General features: G+C 45.2%; 1 long non-coding RNA gene across 2 annotated transcripts in view; it reads right to left on the bottom strand.

Moving 5' to 3' along the window:
* The window catches only part of LOC104005375 (uncharacterized), a 92,856-nt gene that overhangs the window by 21,526 nt on the left and 49,803 nt on the right, over positions 1–21,527 (bottom strand). For both annotated transcript variants that reach the window (XR_010150239.1, XR_008546864.2), the window contains one exon: positions 18,650–18,771. This is a non-coding gene — a long non-coding RNA (uncharacterized LOC104005375). The remainder of the gene's footprint in view (positions 1–18,649; positions 18,772–21,527) is intronic.

Raw genomic sequence — 21,527 nt, 5'->3', positions numbered from 1 at the left:
TTTGCTGAGTGAGGGCACCTGCACTGCAACCTGGCTGCAGAGAGTCCCTACCTTGATTCCCTTCTGCAGTCTCAGCCACACCAGCTCCAGGGAGCCACCTCTCTCCATTGGTCCCTTCTCTGTCCTCTGCAGATGCCTGTCCCATGTTAAACAATGGTATATCAAGATGATGTCTACCTTCAAATGGCCTATTTTCTTCCTAAGGAAGTGACCTTATTGTTTATTCAACAAATATTTATTGAGTACTATTATGGGTTACATTGTGTCCCCCAAAAACATATTGAGATCCTAACCCCCAGGACCTGTGAATGTGACTTTATTTGGAAATAGGGTCTTTGCAGGTGACCAAGTTAAAATGAAGTCATTAGTGCGGGCCCTAATCCAATATGACTGACCTCCTTATAAAACAGGGAAAATCTGGACACAGAGACATGCAGAGGGCAGATGATGTGAAGACACAGGAAGAACGCCAAATATAAGCCAAGGTATGTCTGAGGCTACTCGGGGTTAGGAGAGAAGCCTAGGATAGATTCTCCCTCTCAGCCCTGAGAAGGAACCAAACCTGTCAACCCCTTGTTTTCAGACTTCTAGCCACCAGAACAGGGAGACAACACACTTCTGTTGTTTAACTTGTGATACTTGGTTACAGTAGCCCTAGGAAACTATGAGCCAAGTGCCTTCATTCTAGGATCAAAACTCCATATCTTCACGGAGTTCACATTCTAGAAGGGGATAACACACAAGAAACAATTAAATGAACAAAGCATGTCAAATGCGGGTGGCCATAAGTGCAATGGAGAAAAATAAAGCTGAGAATGGAGTTAGAGAGTACAGGCGAATGGGAAGCACTGCAATTTAAAATAGAAGAGTCCTGTAATCCCAGCACTTTGGGATGCCAAAGCGGGCAGATCACCTGAGCTCAGGAGTTTGAGACCAGCCTGGCCAACTTGGTGAAATCCCGTCTCTAGTAAAAAAAATACCAAAAAATATATATATATATTAGCCAGGCGTGGTGGCAGGCGCCTGTAATCTCAGCTACTTGGGAGGCTGAAGCAGGAAAATCACTTGAACCTAGCAGGCAGAGGTTGCAGTGAGCTGAGATTGCACCACTACACTCCAGCCTGGGTGACAGAGCAAGACCCTGTCTCAAAAAAATTAATAAATAAAATAAATAAAGTAGAAGAGTCAGGGAAGGACACTCCAAAGAGGGAACATTCGAGCAAAGACCTAAAAAAGGTGAAAGTGACATCCGAGGAGATATCCGTGAATAATATGGTTCAAGTCAAGGAAGCAGCACACATATTGAGCACCCTTTGTATGCCACCCTGTTCAGCTGGGGGCCAGGCAGGGTTGTGAGGGATGATTGGAAAGGCTGCTGCAGCGAGAGGGCTGCTGGCCTCCACGTCACAGCACTACCAGCCTCAGACGTATGTGCCAACATCATCTCCTGGTGCGATTTTGCACAGACACACAGATCAGCAGAAGTGAAAGAAGACCCTTCACTGCAAATAAGTTTTTTTTCCATAAACCTGTAATTACGAATAGCACAAATATGTTTCATTTTTGTGCAAGTGAAGTAAGACTGTTAACTTATTCCAGTTACCGTTTGAATTATATTGTGATTGTTATAACCTTGTTTTGTCCTTGGGTCCATTTTCAACCAATGTCAGAGTCCTCGAAAATGGAAGAGGCCCTGACCTCTCCTGACCTCTGAGAGGCCCTGGCACACCAGGTCTGGTGCTGGATTCTGGCAATCTAAGAACAATAAGGTGCAGTCCCTGCCCTGGAGAACATGAGGCCTTGCTAAGAAAGAAGGGTATGTAAACATGTCATTTCAACAGAATGTTGTAAATACTCTGATGGGAGCATATGAGAGTTCTTTGGAGGGCTTTTTAAAGTTCTTTTTTTTCTTCAGTACAAGGGAATCTTGAGGCAAAATTCTATACGGACTGGTTGTTTGCAGATACAATCTTACATTAACTGCTTGGCCAGGCACGGATTTAAAGAACAAATCAGTCTGAGAACAGTGGCTCATGCCTGTAATCCCAATACTTTGAGAGGCCGAGGCAGGAGGAACGCTTGAGCCCAGGAGTTTGAGACCAGCCTGGGCAACAAAGTGAGACCCTATCTCTACAAAAAATCAAAAAGTTAGCCAGGCTTGGTGACACATGCCTGTGGTCCCAGGTAGGTGGTAGGCTGAAGCAAGAGGTTCACTTGGGCCTAGGAGGTGAGGCTGCAGTGAGTTGTGTTCACACCACTGCACTCCAGCCTGGGCAACAGAGACAGACTGTTGAAAGCAAGGGAAGCGGAGGGGAGGGGAGCAGAGGGGAGGGGAGGGGAGAAGAGGGGGAAGGGGAAGGGAAAGGGGAAGAGAGGGGAGGGGAGGGGAAGGGGAATAGAGGGAAGAGAAGGGGAGGGGAGGAGAGGAGATGGGAGAGGAGGGGAAGGGGAAGGGGAAGAGAGGGAGGGGAGGGGAGGGGGAAGAGAGGGGAGGAGACAGGAACGGAGAGGAAGGGAGGGGAAGGAGAAGGTGGGGGAAGGGAAGGGGGAGGAGAGAGAGGGGAAAGAAAAGAAAAGAAAAAGCAAGCACAAATCAACCCCTTCTGAGTGCATTTCCCTCCAGCTATGAAGTTTTCCTAACCATGACCCTTTGGGGTCTCCATCTTAAAAATAAGCAGGGAACTCTTTAACCAAAAGAAGATGCCAAAGTCGTAAAGAAATTGACCTCAACAAAGCCTCACTCCTTCTCCAGCAGTTTCCAGCTCCATTGTCTTAATCTTCCCGTGAGAGTCATGTGTCAAAATCTTGACCAGTCTCCCCATGACTTTGCCATCTCCTTTTTCACCTCATCACTTGCTTCCTCCTCCCACTACCAAAGTCATCCAGTCACTTCCATCACCTCCTTCCACATCCTCACCACCCTCTCCACCCTAACTTACTCTTTTTGCCTCTTTCTGTCTGCAGAACCCTGGGAAAAATCCTTCACCAAGCCATCAAGCCTCACAGGCCTTCTTTCAGGACTAGTTCTTCCTGCCCTGGTTGCCATACATGGCACTGTGGACCTCCCCCTCCTGAAATGTCTTCATCTTCGGACTTTCCAGATCAACTCTGCCCTAATTCTTCTGTCCCAGACCACTTTCGTCATCCCCTTCTTTGCCTTCCCTTCCTCCTCTTTCCCCTTAAATACGTGCATGTGCTAAAGTCCAGTCCCTTCTGAATCTCCTGCTTTCTCTTCCTTGCAAACCTAACTCCTCATGGCTTCCACCCTCAGTTTTACATCTGTTACTCCAAAAGCTATAGCTCTACCCCTTACTTGGTCAGATAAGCCAACTGTCTACCCAGATTTCTGCTACTTTATATCACAACTGCCTGAGATTCAACATCCCTCAGCCGGAACACAATTTCTTTCTCACCAAATCACCCTCTTTTTGACTTCTTGACCCCAGTTCATGGTAGCACTATCCTCCTTGTTATCCTGATCTGACACCTCAAAAGAACATCTTATCCTTCACCTCTCCTAAGTCCCCCATATTCAGTCAGCTGGTACTTTCTTCAAAATTTCTCTCTCACTTCTCCATGGCTATTTATTCTCATTGCCACTGTCCTCCCTCATCAGGGCTATACAAATAGTCATCACATGCACCTTCTCCCTCCTGCCATGGGATCTTTGAATGGAGAACCCTCTTCCTTCATAATCTACTTACTCCACCTCTATCATCCTTAGTTCTTCACCCTAACATCACTTCCTCAGGGAAACATTTCCTTCCGTGTCTGACTCTAAAATCCACACTCCTCCATCTGACAAGGGATACGATAATCAGAATATGTAAGGAGCTCAAACAACTCAACAGGAAAAAAAATCTATTAATCACATTAAAAAAATGGGCCAAAAACTGAATAGACATTTCTCAAAAGAAGACAAACAAATGGCAAACAGGTATATGAAAAAGAGCTTCACATCATTGGTCATCAGAGAAATGCAAATCAAAACTACAATGAGATATCCTCTCACCCCAGTTAAAATGGCTTTTATCCAAAAGACAGGCAATAATGAATGCTGGTGAGAATGTGGAGAAAGGGGAACCCTCATACACTGTTGGTGTACATTAGTACAGTTACTATGGTGATCCAGCAATCCCACTGCTAAGCGTATGCTAAAAAGAAAGGAAATCAGTATATCAAAGAAATATCTGCACTCCCACACTTATTGCGGCAATATTCACAATAGCCAAGATTTGGAAGCAACCTAAGTGTCCATCTACAGACAAACAGATAAAGAAAATGCGATACCTATGTATAATGGAGTACTAGTCAGCCATAAAAAGAATGAGATCCTGTCATTTGTAACAACATGGATGGAACTGGAGGACATTATGTTACATGAAATAAGCCAGGCACAGAAAGACAAATGTCAAATATTCTCACTCATACATGGGAGCGAAAAATTAAAACAACTGAACTCATGGACATAGAGAATAGAATGATGGTTACCAGAGGCTGGGAAGGGTAATGGATGGGTGGGGTAAGGGGTGAGGATGGTTAATGAGTACAAAAATATAGTAATATAAACTGAATAAATCTAGCATTTAATAGCACAAGAGGTGACCACAGTCAACAATAATTTATTGTACACCTTAAAATAACAGTGTATAATTGGAATGTGTATAACACAAAGAAAGGATAAATGCCTGAGGTGATGGATAACCCATTTACCCTGATAGGATTATTACACATTGTATAACTTTATCAAAATATCTCATGTATCCCATCAATATATACACCTACTATGTACCCATAAAAATTAAAAACAAAAAAATAAAAAACATACCCTGTTATAGGAACTCATAGTCCCATGTTCCTCTCCAGGACTTACCATAGTTGAAATTTTATATTTTTTATGTGATGATTTGATTCAAGTTGGCCTCCTTACCAGGCTGTCACCTCTAGGAGTTGGAATCATATTTGTTTTTTCTCATCACTATCTCCCCAGGCTCTTGCAGGGGCAGGGTACCTAACACATAACAGATGCTCAATACATATGTGTTTTGTTTGTTTATTTGTTTGTTTGTTTTTAAGTGAAAGCAAATTTATCAAGAAAGTAAAGGAATAAAGAATGGCTACTCCATAGCCAGAGCAGCCTCAATACATATTTGTTTTGAATTAATGGCTTTTTCCATGACACTCTCTGTCACAGATTGTATTTTGCAAAGGTGACCACAGCAGTATTTCTGGTTCCACCTGCTGTTCCTCCACCAAGAGGGGGATTTTACTTCCCCTCCCCTTGAACTTGGGCAAGATTTTGTAACTGTCTTGATGAGCGGAGCCAGGACATGACTTCTGAAACTCTGTTGGAAAAGGCATTACAGTTTCCTAGGTCTCTCAAAATGCTTGCCCTTGGAACCCAGCCTCCATGTTACGGGGAAGCCCAGCCTACATGGAGATGCCATGGACATGTGTCTGGGAGACAGATACAGCAGAGGACTCAGCCGACTGCAGTGTGAACTGCAAACAAGTGAGTAAACAAGCCTTCAGATGACACCAGCCACAGCCATCAAGTCGTCACCAACTTTCGAGTCTTCTAGCTGGAGCCCCAGACATTGGAAAGTGGAGACAAATCATTCCTGCTACACCCAGTCCAAATCTCTGACTCACAGAATTTGTGAGCATGACAAAAGATTGTTTCATGCCACTGCATACAGTGCAAAAGATAACCCAGCCACTTTCTCATTTACACCTGCAGTGCCTCCCACTGCCTGTAGGACACAGTGTATGATCCTTGGCTTGGCCTTCCGGTTCCAACCTGTTTGTCTCTATTTATCGCCCTCTAGAGGAAACTGCTTCTCCAGCGCAACTGATCTACTCATTGTTTACCACTATCCTCTGTCCCTTCCTCCTTTCACCCTGCCCTCACTGTTGCCTATAACTGCAATGGCCTCACCTCTAGCCTCACCAAATTCTCCCCATTGCCCAACGCTTGGCCTCTTCCCCAAAGCCTCTAAAACAATCCCAGGTAAACAACACTCTCACTCTTCTTGCAAGCTAGACTTTCATTATTTAGTAATATCATTTTCTAAATGGAAAAACCAGAATCCATGGTCTGAATTATTTTTATAATTTGTGCTTTTACTTTCAAGGAGAATTTCACACAGAAATTAAAACTTACTTCCATTTAGTGATGTACTCGACCAATAGCCTTCACTGCAAAGTATAAGATTAAAAACCTCGTAAAGTAGGCGTGGTTATTATTTTTACAGATGAGGGAACTGAGGTTTAGAAAGATTAAATAAACTACATTCAGATACTTAATATTTGGTGTAACTAGGATTCAAACCTGCATCCTCTAAGACAGAACGTAATCACTGCTTAATCTAGTAATTAAATATGTACAATATTATAGTATGCTTTCCTTTTATAAATTAATTCTTTATTATAAAAAGTAATACATGCACATAATAAAAAATGTCAATAGCACTCAAGAATGCAATATAAAAGTAGGTCTGTCTCCAAATCCAGACTCTATTCCAGACTCCATCCAGTTCTTTTGTGTATTTCCAGAAATATTATGTGCACAGGTAAGCATCTCTTTGTTACACACAGAGGGCATACTATTTACAGCATTTTCTCTTTACAATATCTCTTGGAAAGCATTACATGTGGACGTGTATACAGTTCCTATATTCTTTCTCTGGCTGCATAATATTCCATGGTTGCCTGTTAATAATCTTGGAGTAGCCAGAAGCTAGAGAGAGATGGAGAGAAAGAGAGAGAGAAGGAGGGAGCTGGATGGAAAACTACAGTAAAATGAGAAGGGATGAGGGGAGGCCAGCAGGCCTGAAGGAGGAAACACCTGATTCCCAGGCACACTGCAAAGAGAAAGCAAGCCTGGCTGGGAACAGAAGTGAAAACAGAGGAGGCTCTGAATACATTGTATAGAAGTGGGCCCCAGAGGTGGGGGAAAGGAGTTATTGAGCTCCACGGGGTGAACATTTGCCTCTAACCTGTTTCCTGATGACTTCATCATCCCTCCTGAGGACCTCCCCACTTTTGCCAACCCCACCATTTTTTAAAAAGTGCCCCACCCAAAAGAAAACAAACATGTTACTATTTATTCATGCAAGAAGGCCCAGGAGACACAATAGACAGCAGCACCAGCCTAATTAAATGAAACAGGGTAGGTGTAACTCAAACCACCTTGGGAAAATATAATCTGCCACCAAAACAAAATTCCCACCGTTCAGACCACAGGGAAATCAGACCAGCCTCCTCGCCAGGTTCCCAAGCAAAGGCTGACTCCGCAGGCAGCAAGATAAGAGAAGGTCGGCTTCTCGCCAGTAGCCTTCCTCCCTCCGCTCTCAACTCTGTGCACCCCCATGGCCCCCCACCTCTCTGAGCTTGTTCACCGACATATCAGAGCTGCTCCCTTTGTGGGCTGGACTGTTTAGCTAATTCGTCCATGGAAAACAGTTCAGGTTCAGATTCCAGGCCAAGGCAACCAGACACCAGTTGCAAATCCAAGCTTGGGGATTGTATCTCTTTCACCACTTTGAGACACATAAACTGCATCTCTCCTCCCCGACATAGCTTTTCTCTCCACCTAGGGAAACCTCAGGGATGCTCCAAGTTGGACCCTCCAAAGCTAAGACATGGGAGGGGTACTGGAGAATCTCTGAACTGGCCTTCTCTAAATTTAGACATGGACTCTGAGAGTCAGAAGGTGAGCTTGACCTAAGGATGTGCTCCTGGGCACCTTTGTCTGAAGAGTTCTGGGGCCAGATGAAAAATCTGACTATGTCTCTAGATTTCCCTCATCAGCTGCAAGTGGGCTCTGGAATTAGACCTGCCTGGTCAGGTCTCAACTGTACCACTCCAATTGTAACTAGGTGAGTTTGGGTACAAGCTTAATCTCTTTTTGCTTGATCTCCTAATCTGTAAAATGGAAAGAACAGTTTGTCTCTTCCTTCCCCGACAGGATTATTGTAAAAATTAAATGAGGCTACCCACGTAAAGTTCTTGGCACAAGGAAGGTGCCACAGAAGTATGAGTTAGTTTCTTCCTCCTGAGAAAGTCTATACCCACCCACTCCAACCTCACTCCAGTCCTCCTTTCATGGGTCCAGTGTAAAAATGAGGGGCTTCAGACTGGGCACAATCGCTCACACCTGGAATCCCAGCTACTCAGAGCCTGAGTTGGGAGGATTACTTGAGCTCAAGAGTTCAAGGCTGCAGTGAGCTGTGATCGCACCACTGCCCTGTAGCCTGGGCAACAGACTGAGAGTGATTGATGCGTACCAGGCATGTGTCCCAACTGTTCAAACCTGTGTCCACCCCCAGCCAGGCCAGCTGTCTGAAACACCATTCATGAGTCATTCTTCCAGGCCACAAGGGCTTTAGGGATCTGTTAGCTGCAATGGCTGTAAGTGTTAGTCACTCTCAATTACAGAAGGGGGTGATTGTGCTGATAATCTGAAAATGTAGCTCCCCCTTGCTATAGGGTTTCTAAAGCTCCAGGAACTCAGTCCATCCTCAAGAGCAAAGCTGCACTGTGACCCTAATTCCATCCTCAGCAAGGCCAGAGAAGAGCCAGGGCCTGAGCACCAGAGGGCAGGGCTCTTCCCTAACCCCTCACTCAACCTCCCTCTCTTCTCCAGGTAGAGCCAGTCCCAGTCCCTTGACCTGGCCACCGAGCTCTAGTTTCCAGCCATTTCATCACCTCTGGGTCCCTTCTCTGAATCCTCTCCAGGTTCCCCTTGTCCCTCTCAAGCTGCCCATCCATCAACACCCGTTCCTAAGCTCCTGCCCTATTCAGATGACTGTACTCAGAGCTGGCCCTGGGGCTGCGGTCAGAGTCTGGCCAGGGTAGACAGAGTATCCTGGGGAGATGACCTCATAAGCCCTCCCTCATGGAGTATTTTTAGGCATCACTTTCCTCCCCCTCCCACTCAGCTTCCATGCACTTCCAGTGCAGTCCAGAACTCTCCGGAATCTCTAGGGGTGCTGCAACTCTTGTTGTTTTCCCAGTGTTTAAGGAGTGGAAACTGTAACTGCCCCTCCAAACACTCAACTCGTCATCCTTTGAATGATTCTTTTTCATTTCTACTCTGCTTCTTTTCAGAAAATAAAGATAGACTCTTGTCAAATATTGAGGGACTCCAACCATCACCCCCGAGGCAGGCAATTCCAGCTCCGTGGCTGCATTCCCTCCTCTATGTGGCTATGATGTGGTTTCCTTTGTTGCCAATCTAGTTACATGTCACATAGACTAAAATCCTGTGAGTCTGCCTCCTCCCCAATGTGGGGAGAGTCCCAGATCCTCTCCAAGAATTCCAAGAGTGGCATCCAGAGATCTCAGAGTCCAAGAAGCAACAGCATGTGACCACGAGAACTTGAGGCTGGATCTCAAGGTATCAAGGTCTCTGTTTAGTCTCACCTTCATTTTGCCCATCTTTCTGGAGAAGTTGTTTTAATGTTCTAGTTTCTCTGTGCGGTCTTTGATTATTTACTTTTTTTCTTTTTGGCCACCAATGAACTTGGCCACCAATGCATCCACAAGTATCCACATACCTCTCAGGACCTTGAGATAGAAGAGATTCTGATGCTACCAGGCACAGCGACCCAACTCCTTCTCACCTTCATGCTCTGCCCCATCATTGCCAAGCACCTAATCTAAAGTGGGCCCTGGAAAACCAGCTCCAGGCCATATCTGGCCATGGCTACCAGTCACTCACTGGATGCTAAAAAATGAGGAAAACCTTCCCAGCCTGGGACAAGGGGAGAGGGAGGCTTAAAGGCTCAATCAGGAGGTTTGGAGGGTCCTGTCCCATCTCCATCTCACCCAACTTCAATGAACCCAGAAAGTATGGAGAGAAAGTATCTCAATCCACGCCAGATGGAGGACAGTGCTGGCAAACAGCTGGCCTCAACAAATAGTTGTTGCTTTTTTTTGCATGATAAATGCTGCTGACAGCCAGAATGGCTGGAGAGAAAGGAGGCAGAGTTTCTCCTGGGCCCTGTATATTCAGGTAGGATTTGAATCGAAGGCAATCTAGGGTCAGCTCCAGCTGAGTTTGGGGCTTCGTACTGAACACAATTCAGTCTCAAATCTCTTTGTGTGTCTCACCAATGAGGTTCTCCTTGCCCAGAATAGCCTCTGCTCACCCCACCCCTGCCCCCTGCCCTCACCACCTGACATGCTCCAGATCAAAGGCTTCCCTTCATGAGCAGTCCCCAATGCCCAAATCCAAAAGCCTCTCTCCCATCTCGGAGGGCCCTCTCCAAGCACTTTGCTCAGAGCTCTGAAAGTATCCTTATCTCCTACCACCACAGAGCAGGCAGGCGCCCATGGTGGCATCCCATTTGGGCAGCCGTTGGGAACATAGCTGCCTCTTGCAGCATTTGCAAAGTCAGAGGCACACTGGCAGGGAGCCAAGACAGGCGGCTAGAAGCAAATGGCTTTCAGGGGAGATGGTCAAGAGAACTAATTTGTGTCGCATACATGAGGCATTCTAAAGAGGTTCCCAAACCTATCAGCGAGAAACTAGATGGAAGACTGGATAGAGTTCCCAAAGATACACCAGCCAGCACACAGAAATCATGGTCGGGGGCTTTCTGTGGCCCAGGTTTTCCCCGGTAATATATAATCCATGGATTACATGGAATGGTGGGAGGCTCCTCCAGGATTATGGGCTGCCTCTGCCATCCTCAGATTATCTGAATTTCATCACCCGCAACAGGGATGGGGGGTGGAGCACAGCCCAGAAGCAGGAGCCCCTCAGCTGCAAGTCTATAGAATATTGAAATCAAAAAGCAAATGAAGACAAACACCATAGAGGCTGAGCTGCTGGGCTCCAGAGCTGAACTGCCTGTTTGACATCCCCCTCTACTGCTCACCTCTCCGCTGGGACCTCACTATGCCTCAGTCTCCTCTTTCATAAAGTGGGGATAATATTATCTACCTTATAATTTTGTTGCATGGATTAAACAAGTTTATATATGTAGAATGCTATATGTTTGCTACGTCATTGTTGCTGTTGTTCAGATAAATTGCCAAAAATGAAGAAGTCACAGGTAGAGGTTGAATGTGGAGTTCAGTGTGGAGATCAAAGAAAGAAGTGCCGGGGGAAGGAAAAAGAAAAGTTGTGTGTATGTGTGTGTGTGTGTGTGTGTGTGTGTTTGATATAGGGTCTTACTGTGTTGTCCAGGCTAGAGTGCAGTGGTGTGATCAAGGCTCACTGCAGTCTCAACCCGGGAGGTCTCAACCTCCTGGGCTGAAGTGATCCTCCCACCTCAGCCTCCCGAATAGCTGTGAGTACAGGCACATGCCACCAGGCCTGGCTAATTTTTTAATTTTTATAGAGACAGGAGTCTCACTATGTTGCCCAGGTTGGTTTCAAATTCCTGGGCTCAAACCAAAGTGCTAGGATTACAGATGTGAGCCTCCACACCCAACCAAGAAAAGTGGCTTGAGAGATGTGGGGAAATACCCAAGATATATTGTTAAATGAAAAACAGCAAGGTAACAGTACACATTTTATGATACCACTTAAGAAAAATAAATAAAAAACAAGGATTTACATAGAATACTTCTCATGCAAAGAGTATTTGTGGACGCATACCCTACAAACTGGAAAGAGGAACTGGGGAGATAAGGATGAGCAGGAAAAGAGAAAGTTGCTTGTCACTATAAGCTTTGCTATGTTGTATAAAATTTTGGCCAGTCTCAGTGGCTCACGCCTGTAATCCCAGCACTTTGGGAGGCTGAAGTGGGAGGATCCCTTGAGCTCAGGAGTTTGAGACCAGCCTGACCAACATAGCGAAACCCTGTCTCTACAAAAAATATAAAAATTAGCCAGCGTCTGGGCATGGTGGCTCACACCTGTAATCCCAGCACTTTGGGAGGCTGAGGCAGGCAGATCACTTAAGGTCAGGAGTTCAAGACTAGCCTGGCCAACACGTTGAAACCATCTGTACTAAAAATACAAAAGTTAGCCAGGTGTGGTGGCACACACCTGTAGTCCCAGCTACTTGGGAGGCTGAGGCCACAGAAACGGTTGAACCTGGGAGGCAAAGCATTCAGTGAACCGAGGTCACCCCCACTACACTTCAGCCTGGGAGACAAAGCAAGACAGACAGGAAGGAAGGAAGGAAAGAAGGAAGGAAGGAAGGAAGGAAGGAAGGAAGGAAACAAGGAAGGAAGGAAGGAAGGAAGGGAAGTGGTTTTTAACCTGTGTTTTGTGGTGTTTGCTCATCATGACCCTGTCACATATGTGCTTCCAAAGTTGCAAAGCATAACATTATGTTATGCCTAGCCAGGCATTGTGGTGCACTCCTATAATCCTAGCTATTTGGGAGGCTGAGGTTGGGGGATCGCTTGAGCCTGGGAGGTTGAGGCTGCAGTGAGCCATGATCATACCACTGCACTCCAGCCTGGGCAACAGAGTGAGACTCTGTCTTTAAAAAAAAAAAAAAGTCACAGATATATGTTTTTATGTAAAATAAACTAATAGGCAGGTAGATGAATGACTGGGTGGATGAAAGGATGGGTGGGGCGGGTGGATAGATGGATGAACAGATGGATGGATACATGGATAGGTTGGTGGATAGGTAGGTGGACGAGTGGATAGATGGGTGCATGGAAAAACTGATGGATTAATGAATGGCAAAAATGAGGAACAATGTAAGGCAATTGCTGAAACCCATGATTGTGGTTGGCTTTAGTGTGCCAGCCACCATATAGTGAGAGGGTGAGTCAACCTTGTTTTCAATGCCAGGAATGAGCAGATACCACTTTCTTTCTGCTTAGTAAATAAAAAATAGGAACCACCAAAAGTTTACATTTGAATTTGTTAAAAACTATATACTCAATCAGGCCAACTCCTTCCTCACCCTCACATGTCAGACCACTTATAAAGAGGGAAAGGACAGGGTGGGGGGACCTGTTCACCTCCGAAGAGATGAGAAGCAGCACCAGGGGGTGGAATAGAAACAAGGCAGCAATGAGCAGGCCAGGAGCAGAGACAATGTGCTTGTAAATTGTTTCCCAACTGTGAGCTCCCTCAAGGCTCAACCTTAGCTCATTCTACCATTGTGACAGACACTGCAAGTGGCCCCAGTGAAGCAATTTCCATGGGGATTTCATTTTAAAGTCAGTGTCTAAGGGAAAAGTCTTATGTGGTCAAGCTTTGAATTCCCTCCATTGCAGAGTACACAACACTTCTCAATAGATCCGGCAAGGTCTGCTTTAATTCCAACCTTGTAGAAAGAGATCAGTTTCTTCAATTGTGCAGCCGGTGAAGTAGTTGAACTGTGTTTAGGGGCCGTGTTGTAAACACCATAGTCATCCCCCACCTAATGAGCTGCTCACACTGGGGGAGGTACTTGAGGATAGAGAGGCTGGGAGGTGATGGCAGATTGACAGCACCCATCTCAGGCTCACGTCATCACACACACCCTTTCAACTTGTTCATTCTGTCCTCTGTCTCTTTGAATTACATACATTTGAATTCACATTATTAAATGTGACTCCATTTCCATGGATGCTCACTTTATAATGACTGAAATAAAGCATCTAACATAAAGAGGTTGGCCACCCGGAACCATCACCCCCTAAGAAATTTTAAAAAGCCAAGGCAAAAAAAGGAGGTATTAACACTTGTGCTGTACCTGGAATTCTACCATTGGAGGCCATTTGGAGCTAGAGGATCATGATAAGCTGCACCAGGGTAGAGGGAACTCATGAGACATTGTCTTCATATCACTAGCTTTAAGGAGTAGCTGTCTCACTGAAGTGCTGGAGAGGTGGGCAAGTGCCAACACCATGCTTTAATGCATAGTGCAACAAACAGAAGTGCCAGGAAGAGGCAGAGACTGTCTTTTGAAAGGACAGCCCAGGGAAGTGGCATTTTGTTCAACCCAGCTTGGCTTCTTAAGAGCACCCACTTCCAGGATACACCCTGGGTACCATTGAAAAGCCATTTCTAGACTAGTAAGAAAACTGGAAGCTGACCCTTTACCCTCTCAGCTGTCCTGGTCACAGGTTCTCCACTTTGTCTCAGGTCCCATATTTGCCCATCCTCTGTCTTTAATGCACATGTGGTTAAATTATACCAGACCTCTGTTCCGCCTTTCATCCAGGCAAGAGCACCTCCCTTAATGCTCTGTAGGGATCCCTATACCCCCCGAGCCCTTCAACCCGATTCTCCTCCCCTCCCACGAAAACACATCTAGCTGGTCCTCAACACTGAATAGGAGTTTACTAAATGGAGAAGAGACATGGCTTTCCAGATAAGGGGTGGGGGGCTTGGAGAGGGGCCAAGGTATAAAATGTCATGGGTGTTTGGGGGAGAGGGAACTAGTGTGGTTGGTATACAGGGTGGAGGGTAGGGACTGCAAGGAGATATAACTAGAGAGATAAAGTTATCTAAAGAGAAAATGTGACAGCCCTGTTCATTGGATTTACTCGAATAAGCTACCCATTCCTCTTCTAATCTCTCCCCACTCTAACTCTGCTTATATATCTCTGCCAAATAAAGCTTTGAAGTTTCCTAAAACACTGCTTCCATCAAATTACCCAAGAAACTTCAGTGTCCCCTGCTTGTGAGGAGTCAAGTCCAGGGTCCTGTTTGGGACTTCAGGGCCTTCCTATCAGTTCCAGCTCACCTGCTTATCATTCTGCAGAAATCCTCCAGTGCACGCTCTCCTCCAGCCAGGGAGACAGTCTCATTGCCCCCATGCAGGCCAAGGCCACCCCTGCCTCTGAGCCTCTGCTAATACTCTCCCATCAAGCCTGGAAGGACCTTAAGGGCCTTCTCCACAATCAACCCTACCTCTTCTTCATGGCCCAGCAGGAATTCCACCTCCTCTGGGAAGCCAGGCTTGACAAATCCAGTGTTCTTCTCTAACCACCACTGCAATGAGTTTAGCACTTACCTTTTTTCTTTCTGTAACAACTTTATTAAAATGTAATTCACATGTGATTCGTCCATTTAAGAAATATACATTGAAATATACATTTCAATGATTTTGGGTATATTCAACACTGTGCAACCAGCACCACAATGTGTTAAAACATTTTGCTACCCAAAAAGAAACCCCAAGCCAGTTCCCCCCACCCACTCCTCCATTCCTTCCCACCCTCCAGCCCCAGCCAACCACTAGTCAATTTCTTCTTCTTCTTCTTCTTCTTTTTTTTTTTTTTTTTTTGAGATGGAGTCTCACTTTGTCACCCAGGCTGGAGTGCAGTGGCACGATCTCAGCTCACTGCAACCTCTGCCTCCCAGGTTCAAACGATTCTCCGGCCTCGGCCTCCCAGTCAATTTCTGTCTCTATATATTTGCCTGTTTTCTGCCTGGCTGCTTTCACTTGGCATAATGTTTTCAAGGTTCAGCCATGTGGTAGCATGTATCAGTACTTTATTCATTTTTATTGCCAAATAATAGTCCATTTTATAGTTATATCACATTTTGCTTATCTATTCATCAGTTGATAGACATTTGGGTTGTTTCCATTTTTTGTCTCTCAGGAATAATGCTGCTATAAACTTAAGTGCATTATTGTGTGGACATATGTTTTCAGCTCTCTTGGGTTTATATACCTAGAAGTGGAAATGCTGGGTCTTACGGTAAGTCTATATTTAACCTTTTGAGGAGCTGCCACACCATTTTCCACAGAGGCTACACCATTTCACATTCCCACCAGCAATGCATGAGGGATCCAGTTTCTCTACATCCTCACCAATATTTATTGTTATTATTATAATCATTAGCAACAGTTAAATGCAATAGGTTTTCTTGAAATTAAATGAACTCTACATGGTAAACACCAGTTATCTTACACATTAATGGCTAGTTATGTTTTTGATATTGGAGATTTGAAATGTAGAATACTATCTGTAAAGATTTTAATTGTAAATATTTCACAATATGAAATTCATGTGATAATAAAAGAAATCATAAGATCTTCAGTGGTGGAGGGAAAAACTAGAGAAGCTATCATTTAATCCAAACTCATAACTTTTCAGAGCAAACTCTTAACTTTAATCCAACCTCTTAATTTTAATCAGAGTCACCAGAATACTTGTAAGCTAAGGATCCCACAACCCTTATTCAATTTCCTGCTAAGGTAGAGTGATTAGAATAGGCGTTAGATCTGATACACCTTCAGGGTATAAGAATACTTCCCTGGATGGATTATGAATCTGGTCAAATGTGGAAATTCCCGAGTATTTTTTATCTTTTAAATTTGATTTGATGTTAAGCAAAACAACCAGGTAAAATATTACAGGTCTGCCCCTGACCCACCACCGTCAAAGTCAGAAGGCATTTACTAATGATCATGTACTGACACTGCGCTGGGTTCTGTGCAGAGGGAATGCCCGACTCCCTGATCCCTGGAACTGACAAGCTGAGGCAAGGCTGGCTGAGCTACTTCTGGGCAGCCAGGAAGAATGGGAATGAAGGAGAGAAGAGGAGGCAAAGGAGGTAGACACAAGACACAGAGTGGAGACACAGTATGGTGAGTACCTGATAAGGATCAAGCTGGGCTGCATGGAGGTGAGGAAAATTCATGAACTGTAATGGAAGAGTTAGCAACTTATGAATTAGAGTCTTGTTTACACTTCTCCTTTAATGCTAATCATTTGTTGGTTTAAGTGCAGCTTGCATCTAGACCAACTATGTTCCATGCTGGAGCTCATGTTGAGCTCATGGATTTCTCCCTGGGGAGAAATCCATCAAATCCTAAAACCACATTATTTTTCTTAGGCACTAATAGTGGTCTGATAAGTCTGAACCTTTTGAAAGCATTAGCTTTCTAAATGGTCGCTTAAACAAAAGAACATCGCCACACCTCCCACCCTGGATTTGCAAATTGTTCTTCTCTGATATAGACCATATCACTGATCTCCAGGGTTATATAGGCAAGCCCAAGGTAAATTAATTGAAAGAAACAGAGCTTGGTGTACAAAGACAAGGTGACCTGGAGCCTTCCTGTAGGAGGTGTGGTTTAACAGGAGCAAATCGCAAGTCCCAAGCCCTGCCTTATTTGTGAATATAACTGTGGACTCAAGAAGTATAGGTATTCTTCTAGAAGAGGGACTTTCTAGTGTCTTATGATATTGGATGGAGGAGGGCTTGATAATTCTTTTTCCTCATCCCTTTACCATTCTCTTCATCTACATATTTTCTAGATCAATACCTCATTTGGGAGTGGGAAGGGGGGTGTCATGGTTCTTCCTGAAGCTTCTCATACCCAGTTCTCCATCCTCCATCATCCCCGAAGCTTCTCTAGGTGAAAGCCCCGGAGCTCAAAAACCAGGAAGTGCATGAAGTAAGCCAGCCCCTGAAGTAGGAAAGGCTGTTGTGAGCCCAGAGGACACCTGCTCCCCACCCCCAAAGCCCAGGCCCCGCTTCTCCCCAGGGCTGGGCCCCCAGCCTCACTCCTGCCACCCGCCTTGGGGAGCTAAAACAAACAGTCCTTTGGAAATGCAGTGAAAAGAAACGGCTGAGTCAGGCCTTCTGTTTAAACAGTCCCCACCTGTTCCCTCGGCACTCGCCTCCCCCCACTGCCCACCCTGTGCTTCCCCCACTTCCCTTTCTCTTTTCTTTTCTTTTTCCCTTTGTTGCTCATTTTCAAAAGGGCAGAGTTGACAGCTCTCGCCTTGAGCAAAGCCAACCCCAGAGCCAGCCAGGAGTGGCCTCGGGCTGTGACCCAGCGCCTTCCTGCCCCTCCCGCCTGGCTCCCCGGCCTCCCACCCTCAGCCTGCAGTGGCTGTGTCTGGTCAACAGGGAGTGAGAGAGAAGGGAGGAGGGACTTAGTTACCAAGAAAGAGAATCCCACCCAGAAAGGAGAGAGGACCGGAGAGGACATGAGAAGGGACAAAGGGAGACAGATAAGGTGCAGCCTCACAGAGGGATGTGCCTTCTCATTGGCTGGAACCCTCAATCACCCCATACACTTGTTGCTATGTGTAAAAATAATTTCTTGGCATTGGAGGAAATGAATTAGTTGCCCATATTAAAAATTAAGGAAAAGAAATGTTTCCAAAGTGACACAGGTTAAGTTAGAGACATTCCCCCGACCAGCTAACAGCTCCTTTCCAAACAGGTGAAGCCTTTTAGAACTCCCCTGTAGGAAGAGTAACAATCTCTCCAAGTCCACTGCTGGCTCTCTGAAATCAAAAGCCTTTTTTTAAAATTGCATTTTCTATTTTGAGAAAATTGTAGATTCATATGCAGTTGTAAGGAATAATGCAGAGATCTCCTGTACTCTCTACCCAGTTACCCCAATAGCAACATCCTGCAAAACGTTTGTACAATAGCAAACTAGGATGTAGATTTTTATAGTCAAGATACAGAACATTTCCAAGACCAGAATCCCTCATGTTGCCCTTACGTAGCCATACCCACTTCCTACCTATGCTAACCCCTACCCTTAACCCCCGGCAAATGCTAATCTCTTCTCCGTTTCTATGTTTCTATTTTGAGAATGTTCTATAACTTGAATGATACACTATGTGACTTTTTCAGATTGCCTTTTTTCATTCAGCGTAATTCTCTAGAGACTGGACCAAGTAGTTGTGTGTATCAATAGTTCATTTTTGTGGCTAAGTAATATTCTATGGTATGGCTTGACCACAGTTTGTTTAATGCACTCACCTGTTGAAGGACACTTGGATTGTTTCCAGGTTTGGCTATTACAAATAAACGTCCATTCATTTTTATGTCAAGATAAGTCTTCATTTCTCTGGCATAAATGTTCAAGAATCACTTGCTGCTTCCTACGAAAATTGCAGGTTTAGTAGAACACCTTTTAAAATTATTCTTTAAAATTACTCCATACATATGTCTAGAGGTGTTCCAGGCTGGGAGGTGAACAGAAGAGGAAGCTGGAAGTAGAAGGAGGGGGTCTTGGGGACCTTGATTCTTGGAGCTGACTTGCTACCAGTATACCCCCTGTGCCTGTACCCCACGGTGAAGGTGATCCAGCAGCAAACCAATTGTGGTGGGTAGAAGAATGACCTCCCGCCTAAAGATGGCTATGCCCTCATCCCCAGAACCTGTGAATATGTTAAGTTACATGGCAAAGACAAATGAAGGCTGCAGATGGAATTGGGGTTGCTAATCAGATGACCTTGAGATGGAAGATTATCCTGTGTGGTCCAGGTGGCCCCAATGTCATTACAGAAGCCTTAAAAGTAGAAAGAGGCAGAAGAGGAGAGTCAGAGAAAGAGCGATGTGACTATGGAAGAACACCCCAAACACACGACGTGGCTCGTTTCAAAGATGGAGGAAAGGGGGGACGCGAGCAAAGGAATGTGAGCAGCTTCTAGAAGCTGGAACAAAGAAAAAAAGCAGGTTCTCCCCTAGAGCCTTCAGAAAGGAACACAGTCCTGATTTAGCCCAGTGATACCTGGGTCAGACCTCTGACCTCCAGAAGTGTCAGATAATAACATTCCTGTTGCTCCAAGCCACCAGCTTCATGATTAGGTTTTATCTTGATGCTCTCACAGATAAGCTCTCAAGGCAGTGATCCTCACTGTGTTACAGCCGCTGATAGAAAACAAATGTACCAAGTGACCTCTATGTGGGTTTCAGCCTTCAGAGTTGACCACCGCTGCTCTGAATGAGCAGACTGCAGCTGCCTGCCATTATGAAGGAAAGACCAGAGACTTCATACATGGCACTTCTCTCAGCTCGCTTGGCTGAAGACACCCTGGTCTGTCTTTGTGTGTCTAGATACTTTCCAATACAGCCATAGGCTTCCCACCCACTGGACCTGCTGCCTGTGCCGTCTTTCCCGTGTACCCCAGCTTGTCTGGGCCTTGTCTCGTCCCTTTCCAAGGTACCATCTTCAGCATCAAGGACTCTTGGAGTCTTAGTCCAGCAAACCCACACACCAGCCCAGTCTTACTCATTCTAAAGGCTTAGAGTGAGAGTTAGGATTTGGAATTTTTCTGTGGGGATTCAGTACTTAATTAATACAAACCCATGTAGCCTGCCTCTCTTACAGCCAGAGATTGCTCTGCAAATGCAGGCAGTGGATGGTTCATTAGCATATTAATGATCTGGGTTTTTTTTTTTCCCCTGATAATGACCCTAGGGAGTAGTGAGCCTTGGGTGCGGATGAAGAAGATCCAGAGAAATAATGCCAAAAGGACCCTTTCATGAGGAAGCAGAAGTGAGATGATGATTCCCTCAGTGAGTAGTTCTCAAGGGAGGTGGGAATCAGAATTACCTAGGGAATTTTTTCAACACAGCACACACATATACACATTCTACTCTACCTGAATTATTATAATTCTATGAGGATCACTGCCTTGAGAGCTTATCTGTGAGAGCATCAAGATACAACCTAACCAATAAGCAAATAATACCTATGAACCACTCCTCTCAACACTTTTCCCAGCACACACAGACACACACACACACACACACTTTTAATTTGATCAATTGTTTTACATCTAGTTAGGCTTTGGCCTAAAGCCAAGACTAAGAAGCTGATCTAGGCCACAAGACCCCTCTAATTAGCAACCTCTCCCCAACCGAGTCCTCCCTCTCACCTTCATGTGGCATTCTGCACCTAGCCTACTTTCTCATTTGATACATGGGCTTGGGCAAGAGGAGCTGGAAAGGAAAATGGATAGATTGTCACTCCTCCAAAGATTTCCAGAGATACAACCAAAGAAAATATCCCACTGACAATGAGACCTCTGAAACAGCAAAAATACCTCACTCACTTATTTAACAAATATTTGTTCTGCAAAAACATAAGAGGTATCACCCAGGGTCAGGCCAAAAGTGTGTGTAGCCCACTGCTGCAAGCTCTTTGACCACGTGCTGGAGCAGGCCATCAACAAGGGCAGCAGCCCTCAACCAACCACCCCGACCCTCACAGGACAGCCAACAAATGAGGTGGTAGATATCCTAATTACCCTGATTTGATCATTATCTCTTACATGCATGTATCAAAATATCACATATATCCCATACATATGTACAATTATAATGTATCAATAAAAACTAAAAAAACAAATGAGGTGGTAGATATCCTGAATGTGAACAAGGATGCTCTTTATTTTTGCTGCACCTGAGTACACACGCTGTTAGGGCAGTGGTGGTCCTGTGTCCTTTTGAGGTGACTGTACCATGTAACTCAGTTGAGAGCAGGTGCTCCTTGCAGTGAGTAAAGGGGCAGGGTGCCTTCCAAAGAAGGAGCACATGCTCAGTGGAATGTTCGAGCACCACAGGTGACAATGTATGGGAGCATGGTCAGGGTCATACAGAGTTCTGCTCACCAGGAGTTCAACAACAACCTGGGCAATATAATGAGACCCCAGTCTCTAAAAAAAAATTTTTTTTTAATTAGCTGGGTGTGGTGGTGTGCACCTGTTGTCCCAGCTACTCAGGAGGCTGAGGTGGGGAGATCACTTGAATCCAGGAAGACAAGGCTGTAGTGAGCCATGATCGTGCCACTGCACTCCAACCTGGGTGGTAGACCAAGACCTTGTCTCATTTGAAAAAAAAGAGAGAGAAG

The sequence above is a fragment of the Pan troglodytes genome, chromosome 13, assembly GCF_028858775.2.
Source record: "Pan troglodytes isolate AG18354 chromosome 13, NHGRI_mPanTro3-v2.0_pri, whole genome shotgun sequence".
Taxonomy (NCBI): Eukaryota; Metazoa; Chordata; class Mammalia; order Primates; family Hominidae; genus Pan; species Pan troglodytes.
Note: the sequence above shows the minus strand (reverse complement) of the source record. Positions and strands in the feature narration are given on the sequence as shown.